This window comes from Rhincodon typus, chromosome 11 (assembly GCF_021869965.1).
Source record: "Rhincodon typus isolate 14 chromosome 11, sRhiTyp1.1, whole genome shotgun sequence".
Lineage (NCBI taxonomy): Eukaryota > Metazoa > Chordata > Chondrichthyes > Orectolobiformes > Rhincodontidae > Rhincodon > Rhincodon typus.
Genome location: NC_063342.1, coordinates 36,154,153 through 36,167,170, shown reverse-complemented (window position 1 = coordinate 36,167,170; position 13,018 = coordinate 36,154,153).

The following is a 13,018-nucleotide window of genomic DNA, read 5'->3' as shown; positions in this document are numbered from 1 at the left end:
GACCTCCAGCTTCCAAACTGGGATGCCAAGTTTCCCATGTGTGCCATGTTGGGTCAAATGTCAGAACTGTGAATGGTAGCTTCAGACTGACAATGCATGTCCAGGTGCGTAATGGCGTTTAGAGATGGCACTAGCACAAGAGACACTGGTGAACTCTTGTATATCTGCTGAGTGGCAAATTGATCTCAGAAGGGTGCATGGTAAGTTGGACATTGAATCAGATGAGAGAGATACTGTTGGAGCGGGGTAGATAGTTAATGTGACGAGCTTCGTAAGATACAGTGAGGTCTTCTGGTGATAAAAACCTCAAACAGAAACACGTGCAAGTAGTACTTAGCCAAAACAAAGAAAAAAAACAACTGTAAGCTTTTATTCCAGATTTATTTCATCAGTCAATTTTTGTTGAGGTCTATATTTATATCTAAGGACTATGAGAAAACCGGAAGGTGTTTAATTGTTTGGACACTTTCTGATTTGTCAGGATTTTGTCAATGAACGAGGTCAGCAGTTTAATGTGGTCTGTAACACAACAACCTGCTGTTCATAGGAAAATCAATTAACTTTGGAGAAAGCTTGCAATGAAATAAGAGAAGGGGTTTGTTGTCCGAATTACTGGTTTAAAAAAAACAGGTTTGGAAATATTATGGGGGTCTCTATTCTAATGGTTGCTTAGCAAGTGTTTCTAGACTTAAAGTTTTCTGTTTTACAGACCTAAATAGTCAGTAAGGAAGATACCCCAGAAGCTGCAAGTCTCTCTATTTCTCAGTAATGTCCCTGGGGACCCCAAAAAAGTATCCAAGATATTAATATTCCTTACAAACCCTGAAAAGCTGAACTGTGGCCACTTTCCAAAGACTTGGATCCATCTTGATTTCAACCCAAACGGCAGATCATCCATCAGTCTGTCTCTAGCTGTCAGCAATTCAATTTCATTGACAAGAATCTCAGTGGTCTGTGAAAAGTTAGCCCATTATATCCTTTGGCTTTGGACCTTTGGCCCATGGGGCATGGCGGGACAGTTTCTCTCCCTTTTTCTTCTTTTTAGTAAAAATCATCTCTGTAAAGACTGTTGGCCTTTTGTGCTGTTCTAATTCTGGATCATAACTTAGACGTTAACCAGCATATGCCACTTGTTTTAAGAGTAAGATTAGTGTTATAATAAACAGACTATTTTTGAATTAATCAAAGAAGCCTGGTGGAAGTCTCCATTATTCTTGATTGAAGTACAAAAGAGAAGCAATTGGCAATTTTGGTGATTAAATCAACATATTTAGATCAATAGTTTGACTGATAGAATGGTGAGCTTGATTATCAGGGCATTCCTCCCATCACAGCCATAAAACTTTAAAGCCATTGTGAGATTTAAAGTCATATCCCCTGAGTGTTAGCTTTGGGTAAGAGTTAAAATCAGGGTGCACAAATGAGTCCAAACTTTCAGGTTCCAGGCTCCAGGCAGCCATTGAAAAGATACTCTGTACATCCTTTCCTTCCACAAAAGTGGATAATCTCATATTTATTTACAGTACATTCAATCTTCTGTGCCCGTGCCCATCACTCAGCCTGTCAGAAACCCCTGGAAACCTCTTTGCATCCTCCTTTAACTGACTTTTCAATTATATTTTGTGTCATTGAGAATGGTACCAGGTGGATTGCATTTACTATGAGATCCTTGACTAGTTTTGTTAACATAGGCCAATTAAGAAGCTTTGGCTGACCAATATAAACAGGGGGTTTAGAATCTCAGGTTCAGGGGATTGACTCTAAGCTGGCTGGCCACAGCTAGTGTACTGTGCACAAGTAAATAAAGAGTGACTTGGTGACAGGATGGCGTCTATGCAGTTATTTCAGTCATCTGCAAACTTGGAAATATATTACAGCTGGTCTTCACTCCAAATCATTAATATAGTTTTATATGCAGATGAGGCCCAAGCATGGACCTTTACAGTACCTCACTGGTCACAATCTGCCAACCTGAGACTGACCCATTTATTCCTACTGTCTGCTAACTAATCCCAAATGCCATGCATTTTATTTTTGTTTAGTAACTTGCATGTGGAATCTTATCAAAAGCTTTATGAAACTCCAAAAGCACAACATGCATTGGTTCTCCCTTATTGACTCTTCTAGTAATTTTCTCAAACACTCTAACAGGTTTGTAAAACATGATTTTCTCTTCATAAATCAGACAATTATTCTCTAAATGTCCAGTCATCACATCTTTTTCCAATAGATTCTAGTTTTTTGATAACTGATGCTATGCTGGCAGTCTGTAATTCCTCCTTTTCTCTCTCCCTTCTTTCCTAAACAGTACGATTAAATCTGCAAGCTTCCAATCTACAGGCACTATTACAGAATCAATAAAATTTTGAAAGGTGATTGCCAATGCATTGACTGTCTCTGCAGCCAAATTTTTCACTCTAGACTGAAGATGATCAGATCCTGCGAATTTGTCAACTTTCAGTCCCACTAATTTATCCAATACTATTTGCTTAACAAATACAAATTTGATTCAGAGATTGCAAGAACTGCAGATGCTGGAGTCAGAGTCGATACAGTATGGAGCTGGAGGAACACAACAGGTCAGACAGCATCAAAGGAACAGGAGCGCACTGATGAAGGGTCTAGGCCTGCAACTTTGACTCTCTTGCTCCTCTGATGCTACCTGACCTGCTCTGTTCCTCCAGCTCCACACTGTATCAACAAATTTGATTCAGTTCCTTACTCTTTCTGGATTCATGAATCTCAACTATTTCAGGGAGACATCTTGTATCTTCCTCCACGAAAACAGACACAAAGTACTTATTTAGAGATAGTAGGACCTGCCAATGCTGGAGTCTGAGATAATAAGGTGTGAAGCTGGATGAACACAGCAGGCCAGGCAGCATCAGAGGAGCAGGAAAGCTGATGTTTCGGGTTTTCAGTTTCTGTGCCATTTCTCCATTTTCCAATATAAATTCTCCTGTCTCTGCCCATAATGGATGTTCATTTCTTATTGTTAATCTTTTCCTTTTCAAACACCAAAAGGAGCCTTTATAATCTGCTTCTATGCTCATTGCTAGTTTATATTTATACTCTAGTCACACTTCTAAAAAAATCATTTTTTTGATCTTCCCTTGCTGAATTCTAACATTCTTCTAATCCTTAGGCTTGCAAAAATTTGGCAACCTGATAAATCTCCTCCTTTGATCTTCAACTTCACATTTTAGCAATAGCTCGCTTGCTTTTCCCAACATGTTTTTGTTTTGCCTTAAAGCAATATTTGTTTGTTGCAAATCAAGCATTGATTCTTTAACTACTAGACATTGCCTGTCTACCGTCAAATCTTTTAACGTATTTTTAAACCAATCCTATTCAAATTCTTTCCTCTTCATAATTGGTCTTTTTCTAGATTTAAGATCCTAGGTTCAGATTGAATTACATGATTTTCATACTTAATGAAAAATTCTGTTATACTATGGTCACTCCTCCCTAATGATATTTTACAACAAGATTATTAATTAGCCCTTTCTTATTGCAAATATCACTGGTTGGGGCTCTAGAAAACCATCTCAAAATCATTCCTGGACTTCCTTCTCCACAACATTGATGTACATTAGATTTACCTTGTCTGTATGTAGATTGAAGTGACCTATGATTGCATTTCACTGCATTTCCCTTGTGACATGTGCTTCAAATTTCCTGATTTCTACAATGTCCTACATTACCACTACTGTTTGTGGGTCAATAAAATGCTTCCGATATAATTTTTACCACTTACTGTTTCTTAGTTCCACCCAGGTTCTACATTCTGTACTTCTGATCAGATGTGCTCTCTGACTACGGGACAGGTCCCACCCCTTATTATCATTTCCTTTATTTTCTTTTTACCTGTCCTTCCTAACTGTCAAATGTCACTTAATGTTCAGTTTGCATTTTTGGTAACTCTACAGCCACATCATATTGCATCTCACTAATGACAATTAAATCACACACATTTACTTCTACTCGTGCCATTGATTCGCTTACCTTGTTGTGATTGCTGCCTGCATTCAGATAGAGCGCCTTTAATTCTGCATTTTTAACGCAATTCTATAATTTTATCCTAATTGATTCTAACATTTGTTGCTGCTGCCAACTTGTCATAACCAGTTTTGTTTCTTTCCTACCTGAATTCCCTCTTGGGTTTCTATCCCACGACAAGCTGGTTTAAACTCTCTGCAACAGCTGTAGCAAATTTGCCCTTGAGAATATCAGACCTCATCTTATAAGGTGCAACCATCAGAATTGTACATGTCCCAAATGCCCCAGAACTGGTCCAAATGCCTCATATATCTAAAGGACTCCCTCCTGTGTTATTTTTTTCAAATCCACATTCAGTCACTCATTGTTCCTAATTCTCTACTCATTAACATGTGGTACTCAGAGTAATCCTGAGATTACTGCCATAGATGTCCTGCTTTTCAATCTCTTGCCTTGCTCCTTAAATTCTCTTTACAGACCCTTATCCTTCTTTCTAACAATGTTTTTGGTGCGGACCATGACATCTGATTCTTTCTCATCTGCCTAAAGGGTATCCTGCAGTCGTTCCATGACAACCATGACCCTAACACCACCTACCACATTCTCTTAATTAGATTAGTCAGCTGGCCAGAGTTAATTGAAAGGGGAGCCCAGTTGTGAAAGTGGTGGAGCAGCAATGACAGGATTTTTAGGGGGTAATTCAGGAGGGACAGCAGAAATTCATCTCATAGAAGAAGAAACATACTAAAGGAAGGAAGAGGTAATTATGACTCACAAGGAAAGTCAGGGACAGCACAATAGGAAAAGCATACAATGTGATGAAGATTAGTGGGAAGTTAGAGGATTGGAAAGCCTTTAAAAACCAGCAGAGGATAACCAAAAAAGCAATAAACAAAGAAGGTTGAAAAATGAGGGCAAGCTAGCTAATAATATAAAAAAAATTGCAAGTTTTTTTTAGTTATTTAAAAGATAAGCGAGAGGCAAGAGCGGACATTGGGCCACTGGAAAGTGAGGCTGGAGAAGTAGGAATGGGAAACATAGAAATGCCAGAGGAACTGAATAGATACTTTGCATCAGTCTTCATTGTGGAAGACACCAGTAACATACCAGAACTTCAGACAGTCAGGAACAGAGGTGAGTGTACTGGCCCTCACTATGCAGAAAACGCTGGGAAACTGAAAAGTCTGAAGGTGGTTAAATAACCTGGAGCAGACGGTCTACACCCCAGAGTTCTGAAGGAGATAGCTGAGGATATTGTGAAGGCATTGGCAGTGATCTTTCAGGAATCATTGGAATCAGGGAGAGTCCCAGAGGATTGGAAAATGGATAATATAACCCTATGTTTAAGGGAAGGAGGTGACAGGCAGGAAATTATAGGCCGGTTCTTCAGACCTTGATTGTTGGTAAGATTTCAGAGTCCTTTGTTGAGGATGAAATTGCAGAGTACTTGGAAGTCCATAGTAAAATAGGGCAGAGTCAGCACACTTCATCAATGGGATGTCTGACAAATCTGTTAGAATTCTTTGAGGAAGTAATCAGCAACTTAGACAAAGGAAATCCAGTGGATGTGATCTGTTTGGATTTCACAAAAGTCTTTGACAAGGTACTGGACAAGAGGCTGCTAAATAAGATGAGAGACCATGGCATTAAGGGCAAGTTACTGGCATGGATAGAAGATTTACCTACTAGCAGAAGGAAAAGAGTGGGGATAAAGGGGCATTTTTCAGAATGGCAATCGATGACTAGCAGGGTCTGTGTTGGGATCACAACTGTTCATATTGTACATTCACAATCTGGATGAAAGAACTGAGAGAATTGTTACAAAGTTTTCAGATGACACAAAGATAGGTGTAGGGGCGGGTAGTGTTGCGGAAACAGAGACTGCAGAAGGACTTCAACAAGCTAGGTTAGTGGGCAAAGAAGTGACAGATGAAATACAATGTAGGAAAATGTGAGGTTATGGAATTTGGTAGGAAGAACAGAAGCATAGCCTATTTTCTAAATGGGGAAAGGCTTCAGAAATCTTAAGCATAAAGGGCCTTAGGAGTCTTGATTCAGGATTCTCTTAAGGTTAACATGTTAGTTCACTTGGCAGTTCAGAAGGCAAATACAATGTTAGCATTCATTTAAAAAGGGTTAGAATACAAGAGCATAAATGTACGATGAGGCTGTATAAGGCTCTGGTCAGACTGCATTTGGAATATTGTGAGCAGTTTTGAGCCCCATATGTAAGGAAGGATGTGCAGGATTTGGAGGGGCTCCAGAGAAGGTTTACAAAAATGATCCTGGGGATGAAGGGATCGTCAAATGAGGAGCAGTTGAGGACTCTGGGTCTGTATTCGATGAAGGTTAGAAGAATGAGTGGGCAATCTCATTGACACTTCGAGAATACTGACAGGCCTGGATAGAGTGGATGTGAGAAGATGTTTTCACTAGTAGCAAAACTAGGACCCAATGGCATAGCCTCAGAGTAAAGGAATACTACGATGAAGAGGAATTTCTTCAGCCAAAACGTGATGAATCTATGGAACCCATTGCTGCAGAAGGCTGCGGAAGCCAAGTCACAGAGTCAGAGAGCAGTATAGGATGGAAACAGACCCTTTGGTCCAACTCATCTATGCCTACCAGATATCCAAAATGTATCTAGTCCTATTTGCCAGCATTTGGACCATATCCCTATATCCTTCCTATTCATATACCCCTCCAAATGCCTTTTAAATGTTGTAATCGTACCAGCCTCCACCACTTCTTCTGGCAGCTTATTCCATACATGCACCACCCTATGCATGAAAAAGTTGCCCCTTAGTTTCCTTTTAAATCTTTCCCCTCTCACATTAAACCCGTGCCCTCTAATTTTGGACTCTCCACCCTGGGGAAAAGATCTTGGCTATTCACCCTATACATGTCCCTCATAATTTTATAAACCGCTATAAGGTTGCCCCTCAGCCTCGGTTACTCCTTGGAAAATAACACCAGCTTATTCAGCCTCTCCCTACAGCTCAAACGCTCCAACCCCGGCAACATACTTGTAAATCTTTTTCTGAACCCTTTCAAGTTTCAGAATATCCTTCCTATAGCAGGGAGAACTGCATGCAGTACTCCAAATGTAGCCTAACCAATGTCCTGTACAGCCACAATATTACCTCCCAACTCCTATACTCAATACATTGTCCAATAAAGCACACCAAATGCCTTCTTCACTATCCTGTCTACCTGGGACTCCACTTTCAAGGAGCTATGAACCTGCACTCTAAGGTTTCTTTGTTCAGTAACATTTCCCAGGACCTTACCATTAAGTGCAGAAGTCCTGCCCTGATTTGCTTTTCCAAAATGCAGCACCTTAAATTTCTCTAAATTAAACTCCATCTGCTATTCCTTGGCCTATCAAGGGATTCACTCGATCCCTGCTGTCTATACCTGACATATGCTTCCTTTGTATTCTTGACCATAACCTCAATTTCTCTAGTCATCCAGCATTCCCTACATTTACCAGCCTGGCCCTTCACCCCAACAGGAACATACTCTCTCTGGACTCTTGTTATCACATTTTTGAAGGCTTCCCGTTTTCCAGCCATCCCTTTACCTGTGAAAATCTGCCCCCAATCAACTTTTGAAAGTTCTTGCCTAATATGGTCAAAATTGACCTTCCCATCTTATCCCATTGTACTCTAACCTTCTTCGCTGTCCACTACACCTCCAATTTTCGTGTCATCTGCAATCTTACTTGCTGTACCTCCTATGTTCATATCCACGTCATTTATATAAATGACAAAAAGCAGTGGACCCACACCGCTGGCCATAGGCCTCCAGTCTGAAAAGCAACCCTCCACCATCACTCTCTGTCTTCAATGTTTGAGCTAGTTCTGTAACAAATGGCCAATTCTCCCTGTATTCCATATGATCAAATATTGCTAACCAGCCTACCTTGAGAACTTGTCAAACACCTTACTGGAGTCCATATAGATCACATTCACTACTCTGCCCTCATCAATCCTCTTTGTTACATCTTCAAAAAACTCAATCAAGTTAGTGAGACACAAGTTCCCATGCACAAAGCCATGTTGACTATCCTTAATCAGTCCTTGCCTTTCCAAATACATGTAAATCCTGTCCCTTAGGATCCCTCCAACAACCTGCCCACCACTGATGTCAGACTCACCAGTCTATAGTGCCCTGGCTTTTTGTTACCACCTTTCTTAAATAGTGGAACCATGTTAGCTAACCTCCAGTCTTCCGGCACCTCACTTGTGGCTATCAATGATACAAATATCTCAGCAGGGGCCCAACAATCACTTCCCTAACGTCTCACAGAGTTCTAGGGTATATCTGATCTGATCCTGGGGATTTATCCACCTTACTGCATTTTAAGACATTCAAAACCTCCCTCCACTGTAATAGAGACATTTTTCAAGTTATCGCTATTTATTTCTCCAAGTTCTCCAGCTCCCATATCCTTCTCCACAGTAAACGCTGATGCAAAATACTCATTTAGTATCTCACCCATCTCCTGCAGCTCCACACATAAGTGGCCTTGCTGATCTTTAAGGGGCGCTATTTGCTCCCTTGTTATTCATTTGTCCTTAACGTATTTTAGAATGCCTTTGGATTCTCCTCAAACCTTATTGCCAAACTATCTCATGTCCACTTTTTGTCCTCCTGATTTTCCTCTTAAGTATACTCCTGTTGCCTTGATACTCTTCAAGGCATTCATTCAATCTCTGTGTTTATACCTGACGTATGCTTCCTTTATTCTTGACCAGAACCTTAATTTCTCTAGTCATCCAGCATTCCCTACATCTACCAGCTTTGCCCTTCACCCTAACAGGAACATACAGTCTCTGGACTCTTGTTATCACATTTTTGAAGGTTTGCACTTTCCAGCCATCCCTTTATTTGCGAAAATCTGGCCCCAATCAACTTTTGAAAGTTCTTGCCTAATATGGTCAAAATTGACCTTGCTCCAATTTAAAATGTTAACTTTTAGATCCGGTCTGTCCTATTCCATCATTATTTTAAAATCTAATAGAATTACAGTCAATGGTTCCAAAGTTCTTACCCACTGGCACCTCAGTAACCTGCTCTGCCTTATTTCCCAAGAGTCGGTCAAGTTTTGCACCTTCGATAGTCGGTACACCCACATAAATCAGAAAATTTTCTTATACACACTTAACAAATTCATCTTCATCCAAGACCTTAAAACTACGGCAGCCCCAGACTATGTTTGGAAAGTTAAAATCCCCTACCATAACTACCCTATTATTATTACACACAACTGAGATCTCCTCACAAATTTGTTTCTCAATTTCCTACTGACTACTGGAGAGTCTATAGTACAATCCCTATCTTATTTCTCAGTTCTACTCAAATAACTTCCCTGGACGTAATCCCAGGAATATCCACTCTATGTACACCTGTAATGTTATCCCTAAATGCATTGAGTGTATTTAAGACACAGATACACAGGTTCTTCATTTTTTTCCTTATTCATTCATGGGATGAGGGCATCACTGGTTAGGCAGCATTTATTGCTCATCCCTAGGTAAGGGGATGAAGAGTTCCAGGGAAAAGGCAGGAAAATGGGGTTGAGAAACATATCAGCCATGATCGAATGTTGGAGCAGACCTAATGGGCCAAATGGCCTAATTGTGCTCCTAAAATGTATATTCTGAATAGGCACAAGAATATAAAGAAGCCCTTTCTTTATGGACCAGATTGATATGCAGATAGTTCTTCTGTTAAATAGAGTATCTTTAATTACAAAAGACAAAAATTTTTACTGCCACAAATAACTAAATTTCAGAATATTTACTGCAGATTGTACTTAATTTAGCAGAAGCTTTGGAGATTTTTCAATAGCTTCTCTCATGTCTGCGTCAATTAAATTGAATCAGGGCATAGGTTTTTTGATGGAACCCAGAGGGGAGAATGTTACATCTCCAATAAATGGTCAGAGGTGCGTAGGAACCTTTTAAAAATGTTGCTACAGATGAAAGGATCTTCAACTATGAAACAGAGCACTGTGCTGCTTTTGAAATCTTACTGTCAATATCAAGTACTCCCTTTGTAAGCACTATTTTCCCTCTTTGGATAGCCTTGTTGGCTCACACGTAGTGAAAACTATTTCCATATTTATGATTCTCCAAACTAGAATGTTGAGAAATCCACCGAGTTGGTACTTGTCTGCTTTGGAATGATCACTCTCCCTATAGCAACACATCCTAATTCGAAGATCAAGGAAGCTTACATACATAGTGGCATAGCCAAAGCATAAAGATCTTCAAATATGTGTAGGATGCTTCTGGAGTTTTACATTAAAAAAAAACCCAGAGGTTATTATAATTTTTGTCTGCACTGCTTACTTGGACTGATACTTTTTACTGCAAAGGCACTGCTTTAGGATTATCTGGAACTAAATTGAAAGAATCTCAGTCTCTTCTAATCGATCTCCTCTTTAACATGAGCCAGGCTGGCTTAACTAGTAGTGATGCCCTGCAGTACTTTGATCATACTTGTTACAGCTTTCAGGTTACTGATTTAATTGCAGACTCCCAATTCCAAGGATACATTTCTTTTTACACTCCCCAAATCCAAAAGTTCAGAAATGTTATTACCTACCATGGAGTAGGTGGGACTTGAACCCAGGCCTTCTGGCTCATAGGTAGGGACAGTGAATCCTGAACTACCACTCACATCCAGACTAAGTTTTCTCAAAATATTGCCACATCATATGTCCCTGCCATTTTTTCCTAAACGTTCTGTTTTAACCCAAACAAATATTCTATTCATCCTACAACATGGAGATGGCTGTGAACAAATTCACAAATGACACATTTTGTGATATGACAAAGTGGCACTCTTCCTCTGCTCCTCTTTATGAAAAAGGTAAAGCTTTACATCATCTCAATTTTGCTCTTTGGCGATCGGCATTTAGAATATTTACATTTAGTAATCGAATATCTCGCTTTTGATTTGATTATTAATTTTCACAAGTTTTAGGAGTTGTAATTTTGTTTGGATAGAATATTGCTTAAGATGGAACAATGTTTGTTTTACATTGATTTTCATTAACTTTGTACAAAATTTCAGAGCACACTTAGACATTTCTCATGGCATACCAGTTGAGAACCACTGTACGAGACTAAAATCTGGAATGGATGGATTATGTTATGAGGAAAGGTTGGACAAGCTATTATTGTATCCCCTGGAGTTTAGAAGAATATGAGGTGACATAATTGAAACATACAAGATCTGGAGAGGTCTGACAGGGTATATATGGAGGAACCAAATGAAAAGTTGGCCTCTGGCAAACATTGAATCAGTTAAATCCCAAATGCACATGAGTGAATGATTGTGAGATCCCCAGTTGTTTCATCAAATAAGCCAGATACAAATAAATCAAGGGCAATGGTAACCATGAGGGTCACTGGGATGGGATTTGCACCCAGTCCTTATGAGCACAAGTCCTTTTCCAACAGTGGCATTAGCGAAATAGAATGCCTGGGGACCTCCTATCTATCTCTCAGCATCAAATTTTGATTTGCAGAGAGCTTCATCAATATTTACAATGTGATTCTGTGTCGGAACTCTGTACATCCTTGGTAAGTGATGTTCTACTCCTCTCTATCTGTAGGCTGAGCAAAAGCCAGTGACATCTTTTGTTATGCAGGATCTACAACTTCGTTTCTCTGGATTCTTCTGCATCTGACTAATTTTGGAAACAGCACTGCCAGAAAAAGCTTTAGAATTAAACTCCATCATCTGTGTTAGGTGAAAAGAGTGATACAAAATAAAAAGCATTATTAAAGGCACACCTGAGTCCGCATGTCCTTCGCAATCAAATTGAATGTCATTACAGTTGCCCTTGAGAAGGTGGTGGTCAGCTGTCTTCTTGAACTGCTGCAGTCAATTTGCTGAAAGTACAATTAGGAGGGTAATTCCAGGATTATAACCCAGCAACAACAAAGGTGAGTGGATTCAAGGAGATATTCCCATGTAGTTGCTGCACTTGCCCTTCTTGAAGTAGCAGCCATGTGTTTGGAAGGTAGCATCTAAGGAGTCTTGGTGAATTTCTGCAGTGTATTGTGTAGATGGTACACAGTGCTGCTATGTGCCTGTAGTGAAAGGAATGAATGTTTATGGGTTTGGTGCCAATTAATTTGCTTTGTCCTGGAAGGTGTCAAGCTTCTTTTGTTGGAGTTGCACTCATCCAGGCAAATGGTGAGTATTCCATCACGGTCCTGACTTATGTTTTCCAGATGGTGGACAGACTAAATGGTGGGGACTTTTTTTTTTTCTATTCAATTGTGAGGTGGGGGTGTTGCTGGCTGGCCAGTATTTATTACCCCTCCCTAGTTTCCCTTGAGAAGGTGGTGCTGTGCTGCCTTTTTGAACCACTGCAGTCCACCTGCATTAGGGAGGGAATTCCAGGATTTTGACCCAGCGACTGTGAAGGAACGGCGATATATTTCCAAGTCAGGATGGTGAGTGGTTTGGTGGGGAACTTGGAGGTGGTGGTGATCCCATTTTTCTGATGCCCTTGTCCTGCTAGATGGAAGTGGTCGTGGGTTTGGAAGGTGCAGTCTGAGGATCTTTGGTGAATTTCTGCAGTGTATCTTGTAGAAAGTACACACTGCGGCTACCGATTGTCGGTGGTGGAGGGAGTGGATGCTTGTGGATGTAGTGCCAATCAAACGGGTTGCTTTGTCCTGGATGTTGTTAAGCTTCTTGAGTGTTGTTGAGGCTGCACTCATCCAGGCAAGTGGGGAAAATTCCATCACACTCCTGACTTGTGCCTTGTAAATGGTGCTCAGGCTCTGAGGGGTCAGGAGGTGAGTTACTCGCTGCAGTATTCCTAGCTTCTGGTCTGCTCTTGTAGCCACTGTGTTTATGTGGTGAGTCCAGTTGAGTTTCTGGTCAATGATAACCCCCAGGATGTTAATAGTGGGGGATTCAGAGATGGTAACACCACTGAATGTCAAGGGATGGTGGTTAGATTATCTCTTATTGGTGATGATCATAG